The following is an 11,565-nucleotide window of genomic DNA, read 5'->3' as shown; positions in this document are numbered from 1 at the left end:
ACCACCACCACTATACACACACACACGCACGCGCGCCCGCCTATTTCCCTTGTGGTTTTTCCCAGCTCCACTAATGACAGTTCCATCCTTCCAGGTGCTTAAGTCATTTTGACATCTCTCTCTCACCCCACATCTGGTTACTCATCATGTTCTGTTGGCTCTAGAATTTGGTCATTTCCCATACCTTCCACTGTTCCCACACTGGTGTGGGCCACCATCAGCTCCCTAACAGATTACTCAAATAGCTTCACTTCTCTTCCTCTTTCTATTCTTTCCCCACTTGAGTCTGTTTTAAGGTAACAACTGAAGTGACCCTTTTATTTTAAAATAGTCAGATTCTGTCACTTCTCTGCTCAAATTTCTGATGGCTCCCCCTTTGGAACAAAACCCCAACTCCTTGCTGTGACCTACAGGATATTGTCTTTATTAACTCTCCCACTTCTTTCCTTCCCTTCTACTCCTCTCTCTCTTGCTCACTCTCCTGCAACCACACTGGCCTGTTTGCTATGTTGAAACAGATCAGGTACAATCCTACCCCAGGACATTTTCACGTACACTTTCCTCTGGGGGTATCCCCCAGATATCCACAGGACTAGTTCCCTCATTTCCTTCTCAGGTCTTCACTCAAAATTCACCTTCTCACTGAAGCCCTTCAGTCACACCCCTACACATCTTATCCCTCTTCCTGCTTCCTTTCTTCTCCTAAGTACCAGTTACTTTCTAAAGATGTATATTTTCTTATCTATTTTATTTATTTATTTTCCTCTCCAGTTGAATGTAAGCTCCATGAAGGCAGGATCTTTTTTGATTTTGTTTACTGAATGTTTTGTTTACTGAGACTTTGTTCTAAAGCATAGAACACTAATGCACATGGTTTATGCTAAAAAAAAAATGCTTACTAAGTTAACAACTGTATAAATTGGGGGGTGGGGAGAAGGAGAGGAGGGAGATGGATTAGACAAATAGAATGAAAATGACTGGTAGGCTGTAAGGTGTGAGGCTGGAGTCACATCTGATCCTCAGTGTCTCAGTGGATGCTTGGCTAACATCCTCTGAGAAACAGGAGGAATGAGGCTAGAAGGAGTTTGAGTAGTTTCATTTGGGACCTGAGATGCTTGTGGGTCATTCAGGTGCAAGTATGCATCTGGAAATGAGGTCAGAGAAGTTATCAGGGTTGGAAATACAGAAGATAACCTTAAAGTCTAGAAATATAAATAAGATTCCATCATGTAATATAGTATCAGTAACCAATATATTACATATTTACCCATGTGTCTATTGTATAATCTTAATAAATATTTGGTGAATGAAATGAGTTCCTTCTGGGAAGTTGCTTAGAATGGCTAATCCTATGCAGGTAGCTGTCATTATAAGCTTTCTAAGAATTAACCAAATGTAAGCCTATCTTTGTTACTTTGTCTTCTTTCATGATGACATAAATGATCATAATAAATATTTGCAGTATAAAGGACAGCCACAGAGACAGTAAAGCAAATTCCAGGCAGGTTCATAAACACAAATAATACATAGAGTTCTATTATTCAACAAAAGTTTGCAAAATACCTTTAATTAAACATTTCCCTATGAAATTAATTTAAAGATAATGTTCTTAAGTACTATAAAAGGTTAGATCTTAATTTTGTAATCTGAGTTGTAGTACCATCTCAGGCCTTCCTTGCATATGTGTACTGAGGGAAGGTGGTCTGGTATTTGTAGGTCCTAAGCGTCGAGAAAGCCCAAATCATCTCTCTCACTGCCTTGGACACACCCACTCGCAACTTCCTCACTTCTTGAATTGTTCCTGCCATATTACCTTAGCAACATTTCTCTACATTAGAACAATAATCCACATGACTAAGCTCCATGAGGACAGGGAACACGTTTTGTTCACCACCATACACTCAGCATCAGCACATAGTATGTGCTCAGTTAATATTCAGATATCCTTCAGAGAGAGAAATTTTACTTGAAACATAATCTAAGTTGTTACACAGTGTGACAGATACTATTGATTGCCATCTGGTAGCCATTCCTCTCCTAACTTCTTTGCTAGCAAACCCCCCTCCTTTTTTTAAACTTCCAGTTCTCTGATAGTGAATATTTTTGGTCTACACTGGTAGTTCATATCTTTAAGTGCTCATTTGAATTACTTAAAAGACACTTTCTAAAAATAGAGATGCCTGGGGCCCACCCCCCAAGCTTATTTTTCATTGGCTAAGATGAGGCCCAGGCATTTTCTAAAACTTTTAATGTAATTCACATACCATAAGATTTATTCTTTAAAATTCCAGTGTTTTCAGGATGTGCACATCATTTTACAACCATCAACACTATCTAATTCCAGAACATTATCATCACGTCTAAAGAAACCCTGTGTCCATTAGCAATCACTCCCAATCTCCCCCTTTTCCAAGTCCCTGGCAACCACTAACCTACTTCCTATCTCTATAGATTTGCCTATTCTGGACCTTTCATATCAAGGGAATTATACAATATGTAGACTTTTCATTCTTGTTTACCTACAAAGTATTTTCAAGGCTCATCCATATTTTTATGTCAGTACTTGATGCGTTTTTATGACCAAATAATACACTTTGTGTAAGTCATTATGTGCAGCCCCTATCTGAGGAGCGGGAAGTTATGCTCCCTCTCCTTGAAGGTAGAGATCTGCATGGATTATATTGAACTCTTCTGCAAGAGAAAAATTTGTCTCGTCTTTCCCATTTATTTATTTATTATTCAATTAATTTTTTATATCAGTTTGGACTCACAGATACTTATCTTATACTTCTGATTATAATCCAATACTACTTTATTTTGTTGCTCAAATTGTTCCAGCTTTGGCCAGTAGAACTCATTCAGTTGGTTCTTAAGTCCCTTTGCTGTACCCCATCAATGTAGACTTTTTTTGTTTGTCTCTTTGATTTGAGCATTTTCTTACTTTCTAGTGCCATAAAATCCTCCAGGTTTATCTTGTATATTTCCTGCCCCACTTTTAGAATCCTCTGCTTCTCCAAGGAGCCCTGTTTTCTTTGACTGAAGAATGGCATTAGAAAACCAGACCTGAGCATGAGGCATGCCCATCAACACCAGAGTATCATTTCTTCTACATCCTATATATGTCATCTTAAATGTCTTGGTAGTCTCTTCTTTAAAAAAGGTGAAACAACGCGGTGCCGGAGTGGCTCAGTCATTATGCATCTGTCTCTGGCTCCAGTCATAGTCCCAACGTCCTGGGATTGAGCCCCCTGTGCAGGCTCCCTGCTTAGCTGGGAGCCTGCTTCTCCCTCCTCAGCTCCTCTTGCTTATGTTCCCTCTCTAGCACTTTCTGTCAAACAGATAAATAACTAATCTTTAAAAAATAACAATAAAAATAAAATTAAAAAGTAAAACAAAATAAGTGAAGTTGATCTTAATAATATATCTTATTCAACACAATATATCCAACACATCATCAAAAACTGATTAATGAGACTTTTGCATTATAATTTTTCATACAGAGGCTTTGACATCTAGTGTCTCTTCTACATTTACAGCACATCTCAATTTGGAGGAACCATATTCAAAGTGCTCAGTAGTCACATGTGGCTAGTGGCCACTGTACTGACTAGTGCAGGCCTATAATTCCAGCTTTTCATATGGTCTATTATACATTTTAATATACAAATAGTCTACCACAGAGCTATTCCCTCTCTAATTCATTTTGAATTAATTTTTTGTTTATGTGAGATCAGGGTTATTTTTTTGATACTCATATCCAGTTGTTTCTGGTCCATTTGTTAAAAAGAGTTTCATTTTTCTATTGAATTATCTTGGAACCTTGGGTCTTTTGCTGGCTACACTATTCTATTCCATGATATTTATCTATCCACTGTCTTGATTATATAACTTTATAGTAAGTCTCAAACTCAGGAGGTGTAAGAAGTCCAACTTTGCTCTTTTCCAAGATGATTTTGGCTATTTGTTTCCTTGCATTTCCAAATAAATTTTCTCCTATTGAGCTGGGACCCTGATGTAGGACTCAATTCCAGGACCCCCAGGATCATGACCCAAGCAAAAGGCAGTTGCTTAACTGACTGGGCCATCCAGGTGCCCCAGCAGTACTGATTCTTCTAATTCATAAACATGCCATTCCTCTCCACTTACTCAGGTCATTTAAAATTTCTTTCTGTAATATGGTGCAGTTTCAGTAGAGGGGTCTTGTACATTTCATTAGATATATTCTGAGGTATTCACTGTTTTTTGAAGCTATTATAAATTGTATTTAATTTTTCTCATTTTAAGAAGAACAAAGCTGAAGACATCATGCTCCCTATTGTCCAATTATGTTACAAAGTTATAGTACTCAAAATAGTATGATATTGGCATAAAATCAGATACATATATTTATGCAACAGAATGGAAACCTAGAAATAAGCCCACACATATATGGTCAATTACTTTATGACAAAGGAGACAAGAATATAGAATAGGGAAAGGACAGTCTCTACTGTAAATGGTATTGGGAAAGCTGGCAGCCACATGCAAAAGAATGAAACAAAACTATTATCTCACACCACATACAAAAATTAACTCAAAATAGATGAAATCATTGAATGTAAGACTTGAAACCATAAAAATCCTAGAAGAAAACATTAGGCAGTGTTTCTTGATATTAGTCTTGATGATGATTTCTTTCATTTGACACTAAAAACAAAGGAGATTAAAGCAAAAATAAACAAAAGTGGAGTTATATCTAACTAAAAAGCATGGCAGTGGAAACCATCAACAAAATGAAAAGGCAACCCTTTTGAATGGGAGAAAATATTTGTAATTCATATATCTGATAAGGAATTAATATCCAAAAAATATAAAGAACTCATAAAACTCAACAGCAAAAAAAACACAACCTGATTAAAAAATGGGCAGAGGATCTAAATAAACATTTCTCCAAAGAAGACATACAGATGGGCAACAGGTCTGTGGAAAGATGCTCATCATTCATCATCAGATCAGAAAAATATCACAAAACCACAAGGAGATATCTGCTCTAGTCAGAATGGATAGTATCAAAAAGACAAGAAATAACAAGTCTTGGTGAGATGTAGAGAAAAGGGAACCCTCCTGTGCTGTTGGTGAGAATGTAACTTAGCGCAGCCACTATGGAAAACAGTATGGAGGTTCCTCAAACAATTAAAAACAACACTATTGTACCATCCAGCAATTCTATTTGTATTTATCAGACAAAATGAAAATATTAACTCAGAAAGATATCTGCACCTTCATGTTCGCTGCAGCATTATTTATAATAGCCAAGATATGGAAACAAGGAAATGTCCATCAATGGATGAACGGATAAAGAAAATATACAATGTAATATTAGCCATAAAAAAGAATGAAATCTTGCTACGTGCAACATCCTTGAAGGCATCCCCCTAAGTGAAATATGCCAGGAGAAAGATAAATACTCTATAATCTCACTCATATGTGGAATCCTAAAAAAGAAAAAACAAACAGAGCAAATAAACAATCCCTCCCTGCCAAGCAAGCTCACATACACAGAGAACAGATTAGTGATTGCCAGAGGCAGAGAGTGGGAGGTGGATTAAAGGGATGAAGGAAGTCTTGCCTTTCAAGAGACTCTATTAAGAAAATGAAAAAGCAAGCTATTGACTAGAAAAAAAAAATTGAGGAGCAATCAAACCACAAAACGGGATGGATAATTTTACAAAGACGATTGGTCTGGTTTCTTTACAATCAAAGACATGAAAAAAGAAGTAGTATAAAAAGGATCCTCTCATTATAAGAGTTTTTTTTTTAAAGATTTTATTTATTTATTTGACAGACAGATATCACAGGTAGGCAGAGAGGCAGGCAGAGAGAGGGTGGGGGAGAAACAGGCTCCCCACTGAGGAGAAAGCACATGAGCAGAAAACCCCATGTGGGCTGGATTCCAGGACACTGGGATCATGACCTGAGCCAAAGACAGAGGCTTTAACCCCCTGAGCCACCCAGGTGCCCCCCCCCCCCTTTTTAAGATTTTATTTATTTATTTGGGGGAGGGAGAGGGCACCCGGGAAGAGTCTAGGGAGAGGGACAAGCAGATTCTGCACTGAGTGCAGAGCCCGAAGGAGGGCTAGATTGATTGACCCTGAGATCATGACCTGAGCTGAAATCAAGAGTCAGATCTTAACCCCCTGAGCCACCCAGGCACCCCAATAAGCGGTAGTTCTATATCATGGTAACAAATAACTACCAGAACTAGTTTAGTCCATTTAGTCAATCAATGACCATTTGCCTCAATCCAGTTTGTAATCTAACTCTCTGCCACAATCTCTTGCTTCTGAAAGTCAGTCAGTTGAGTTGCTCCAAAGAAGAGGGTTCCAAATGCGAACCAATCGGCAACAGCCTCACTGGAGTAACTTCCGCATCTCTGAAAACCCAATCCCTGCCTGGAAACATCCGCCGATCTCCGAACTCCGAACTCCACACTTCTCTAAACCGTCCATAAGATCAGCAATCTATTCTACCCAGATAGACTGTCCCTGTGGGTATACCACTTGTTTACTTAAGTAATAGATACAGCTTTGGGTTTCAAATGTTGAGTAATGGTCTCATCCTTTAACCGTACATGAGAAAATGTCTTCATATTGCAGAGATGCTTACTGAAGTGCTTAGATATAAAATACAACAATGACTGTTTGCCTTGATATACTCTAGCAAAACAAAACAAAAACAAAAACAAGGGGGCGCCTGGGTGGCTCAGTGGGTTAGGCCGCTGGTTCGGCTCAGGTCATGATCTCAGGGTCCTGGGATCGAGTCCCCCATCGGGCTCTCTGCTCAGCGGGGAGCCTGCTTCCTCCTCTCTCTCTCTCTGCCTCTCTGCCTACTTGTGATTTCTCTCTGTCAAATAAATAAATAAAATCTTTAAAAAAAAAAAAAAAACAAGAAACACACACACACACACACACACACACAAAACCCACCAGCAAATATGGCAAAATGTTAATAGTTAAAACTAGATGAATGGACATGATCAGGACTCATTATTACTATTCTCCTCACACATCTGTATGAATGAAATTTTCATTATAGAAACACTTGTTGAAAACCAGCATATCTTCTTTTTGCAGAATAAAAACAAGAACAAAAGAAAGAGAGAGAAAAAAAAAAAAAACATTGGCCAGGGCATGTGCATTGCTCAGTGGGTTAAGCATCTGCCTTTGGCTCAGGTCATGATCTCAGGGTCACTGGACCGAGCCCCACGCTGGGCTCTCTGTTCAAAGGGAGCCTGCTTCTCCCTCTCCCTGCCACTCCTCCTGTTTGTACTCTCTCTGTTGAATAAATAAATAGAATCCTTGGGGGGGGGAGCATTGTTCAATACAATTTTTATATTTTTTAAAGATTAAAAAAAATTTTTTTACTTGAGAAAGAGAGAGAATAAGTGAGAGAGATCATGAACAAGAGACAGCATGAGTGAGTGAGAGCATGTGGTGGGGGGATCAGAGGGAGAGAGAAAAGCAGACTCCCTGCTGAGCAGGGAGCCCAATGCAGGGCTGGATCCCAGGACCCCAGGATCATGACCTGAGCCAAAGGCAGTTGCTTAACTGACTGAGCCACCCAGGTGCCCCACAATTTTTATATTTAATAAATAATCAGAGAAAATGAAAACAAACCACATGGTACCTCAAATGTGGAGATTACCTTGTCTTCTCTATCCAGTCCTCCTCATGCTCTAAAGCCCTTAGGAACTCCCTCATATTTGCAGATAAGCCCAAGAAAACCTGGCCCTACAGAGGAAACTCCTTCAGCTTCTTCCATTTGTCGATTACATTTTTGTCTTTGTCCTTGTTTGTTCACCTTCACCTCTTTTTCACTTATCTAACTTATTCCTGCCTTAGAGGAAAATAACATACTTCTTCCTTTCCACAGCTAACTCCTTTGTGCAAATGATTCTATTCCTTCTAGTCCCCACTCTTGGGTATCCCTGGCCTCCTTCATCAATTTAAGATTGTGCTTAAGACAAAGGTTCCCTTTGGATAAATACCTAGTGTTGCGATTGCTGGGTCATATGGTAGCTCTATTTTTAAATTTTTGAAGAACCTCCCTACTGTTTTCCACAGTGGCTACACCCGTTTGCATTCCCACCAACAGCGTAAGAGGGTTCCTCTTTCTCCACATCCGCATCTAAAGGATACAAAAATAGAGATTTAAAGGGACACACGCACCCCAATGTTTATAGCAGCAATGTCCACAATAGCCAAAATATGGGAACAGCCTAGATGTCCATCGACCAATGAATAGTAAATATGTGGTATATATATGTGTATATATATACCACATATATATATATACACATGTATATATATATATATACACATATATATATTAGAATGTTATGCAGCCATCCAAAAAACTGAAATCTTACCATTTGCAACAATGTGGATGGAACTAGAGGGTATTATGCTAAGCGAGATAAGGCAATCAGAGAAAGATGATTATCATATATGGTTTCACTCATATGTGGAATTTAAGAAACAAAACAGGTAAACATAGGGGAAGAGAAGGAAAAAGAAAATAAGATAGAAATAGAGAGGGAGGCAAACCGTAAGAGACTCTTAACTATAGGAAACAAAAGGAGGCTTGCTGGTGATGGGCATCAGGGAAGACACTTGTTAGGATGAGCACTGGGTGATTGCAAGTGATGCAGTCACTAAATTCTACCCCTGAAACATTGCACTGTTTGCTAACTAACTAGAATTTACATAAAAGCTTGAAAGAAAAAAAAATACAAAGTCTCCCAATCTTGGTTTACAGTGTCCTAGTGCTTCAGTGACTTTTTCACAATGCCTCTGGAGATAGTGAATAGTTCAATTTATTAAGTAATTAGGTCTAAATAACTTCATAACTTTTAATTCTAACAACTTAGTAGTTCTTTGAAAACATAATAAATGTAAGTAAAATAAAAATATTTTTACTTAATTTTTAAGTATTTGCAATTAATCACTGATGAGATGCGTGCACCTATTGGGCACTGCACAATCTCCCAAACCTTGAAACCGGATTGCATGCTACCGTGGTTGTTTCCTATTGTACAATGATTTTCATATGGTTCTTGGTTTCTATCACAGCTGTGCTGAAAACCCAGATTCCCAAGGATATGACATCACCAAACTGAATGTAGCTCAGTTTAATTTTGAAATGGTTAACCATCTGGAGCTACCAGTTAGTGTGTAATCTGACAGATGTATTGCTATATTTTCTTTAAAATTTAAAATATCCTGTGAGTTCTGTTGGGCACCTTGGTGCAAAGCTGGTGCTGACTAGTAGCTCAAGGTAGTTAACATGTTTTGTCTTTTTTTAAATTAAGAACATTGTAAACCTTCCCATACTTTTTAAAGATAAAATATAAACTCCTTGCCATGACCTACAAGGTCTTGAATAATCTGATCCCTGCCAACATCTTCAATCTCACCTCTTGGACTTTCCCTCTCGTTCACTCTGCTCAGCCACATGGGCCTCCTTTCTCTTTCTCAAGCTCACCCAGCTCCTTCTCACCTCAGGGGGGAATCTTCCATTTACAGTTTTATACTTCTAATGCCTAGAAGAATTTTCCACATACCAACTCTGGCTCAGTTAGGTTCTATCTTTTTTTTTTTTTTTACTTTCAAACTTTCTCTGTCCTTACTTAAATTATGTAATTGGGAGCAGTGAATAGTTGTTTTGTTTTTTTTTAATCCAGTCTGATCATCTTTGTTTTCTATTGGAGAACATAGCCCATTTGCATCCTCTTCTGGTTGTTCTCTCTGCAGCAGCATTGATCACTCCCCAGTGACTCCATCGCACTCTTGACTTTGTTTCTCATCCGCTATAGACATATTTTGGTGCTGTAAGCTTAGAACATGTTCATATTGTGGTGGGACCTCTGGCTCTGCACCTTCATTCCAGGACATGACCTGACACAGCTTCAGTAGAGGACACAACCAACAGGAGACAACCTAATAGGGAGGGAGCCAGGGAAATAAATCTCCTGACTCCACTCTCCTCTCTTCCTCTCATCTCCTGCCAGTGGCCCCATATGGCTGATGACAAGGGAGCCATTCACACAGTCCTCTGAAGTCAGTCCTCTTGGGCACAGGGTTGGGTGGACTGTGGATGTGGCAGGAGGGAGAAAATGGAAGATATCTACTTTGTCTCTTCTTCTTTCATGGGGCTCCACTCTCACGTCCCTTCCTGTCATTCCCAGAACATGACAAGCTTTCTTCCCACTCAGGGATTTTGCAGCTTTGCTCTCCCTTCTGTCTGGAATGTTCCTCCTGCCAGCTCCTTCTTATCCCAGTCAGTATCCCCTCAGTACACAGTATATGTGTTCTTGGAATCCATTCCTATGCCAGCAGACTAGCAGTAACTTTACCCAAATATGATCATGAAGCTCTTAAAGTATGAACCACTTAAATTATATAATGAACTAAAACCATTGTATCCCCAACTCGACTTCCCTTTATTAGACTTCCAGAAATGCCAATAGCTATTCATCCAGCATTTAACATTCAGGGAAGTTTGGTGGGAGGTTGGAGTACAAAGACAAAGGTCTACCAATTGTGTTTGAAAACTTCTTCAAATTTTACAAAAGCTTATGGCTAGGTGAACAATAGCTAGGACTTTTCCTCGGCACTTGGAAGGGGCTTGTACAAGTAGATTTCATTAGCTTCACCATAAATCTGTCTTTGAATGTAGCAAACAATGCCTTGACCAGAAGTAGGATAAAATAGCCATTTGTCTATGATTTGCCTCTGCCCCTGTTGAGAAAATCTGACTGTGTACCTCTGCTTCCTAGATCATCTAAATGATAAGAAATTCCAGAACTGAAATAGAGATCTTTGAGTGAATAAGACTAGACAGGCAACTGGACTGTGGAACACTAGATCAACATGTCAGGAAATTGAGAACTAGTTCCTTTTTTCCCACTGTTATCTGTTGACTTTTGCTGGAATTTCAAGAATACAATGCTTCTAAACTTTATATATGGATAAAGTTGTCATATTTTGCAGTCACAGTATAGGGATCATAATATGATAAAGGACTTTTCCTGTTTTTAAATTTATGTGCATGAAAAGTTTTACCTAGATGTGGATATTAAATATTTATGTATATATATTTTCAATCCCCTTTGTTTAAAAAAGGATAATGTTCTATAAAATGCAATACAAAATCAATAATATTTGGTTTGTCATTTTGTAATCTATTTGTTTGCTGTAAAAGTTGATAGCCCCTGCGGTTTAATATAGAACTCAGGATTGCTAAAAATTATTTATATTTCTTAATTTATTCAAACATCTCTTAGAAAACTCTTTGGATAATTCTTTTTGGTTATCATTACAGATTTTACAATTTCCTGGCTCTGAAAGTTTATATAATGAAAATTTTCATATGGAGAAAACAGGAACTAGTAAAATGGACCCCTATATACACACCCAGATTTGACAATAGTCAACATTTTGCCATATATGCTTTGTCTATATTTTTTCTGATTTCTTACCTTTTAATTAATTTAATTTTTAAGATTATATATTTTTTATTTTATTT

Source organism: Mustela nivalis (assembly GCF_964662115.1).
Source record: "Mustela nivalis genome assembly, chromosome: 6".
NCBI classification, from domain to species: Eukaryota; Metazoa; Chordata; class Mammalia; order Carnivora; family Mustelidae; genus Mustela; species Mustela nivalis.
The sequence above is the reverse complement of the archived record's forward strand: the minus strand, read 5'-3'. Positions refer to the sequence as shown.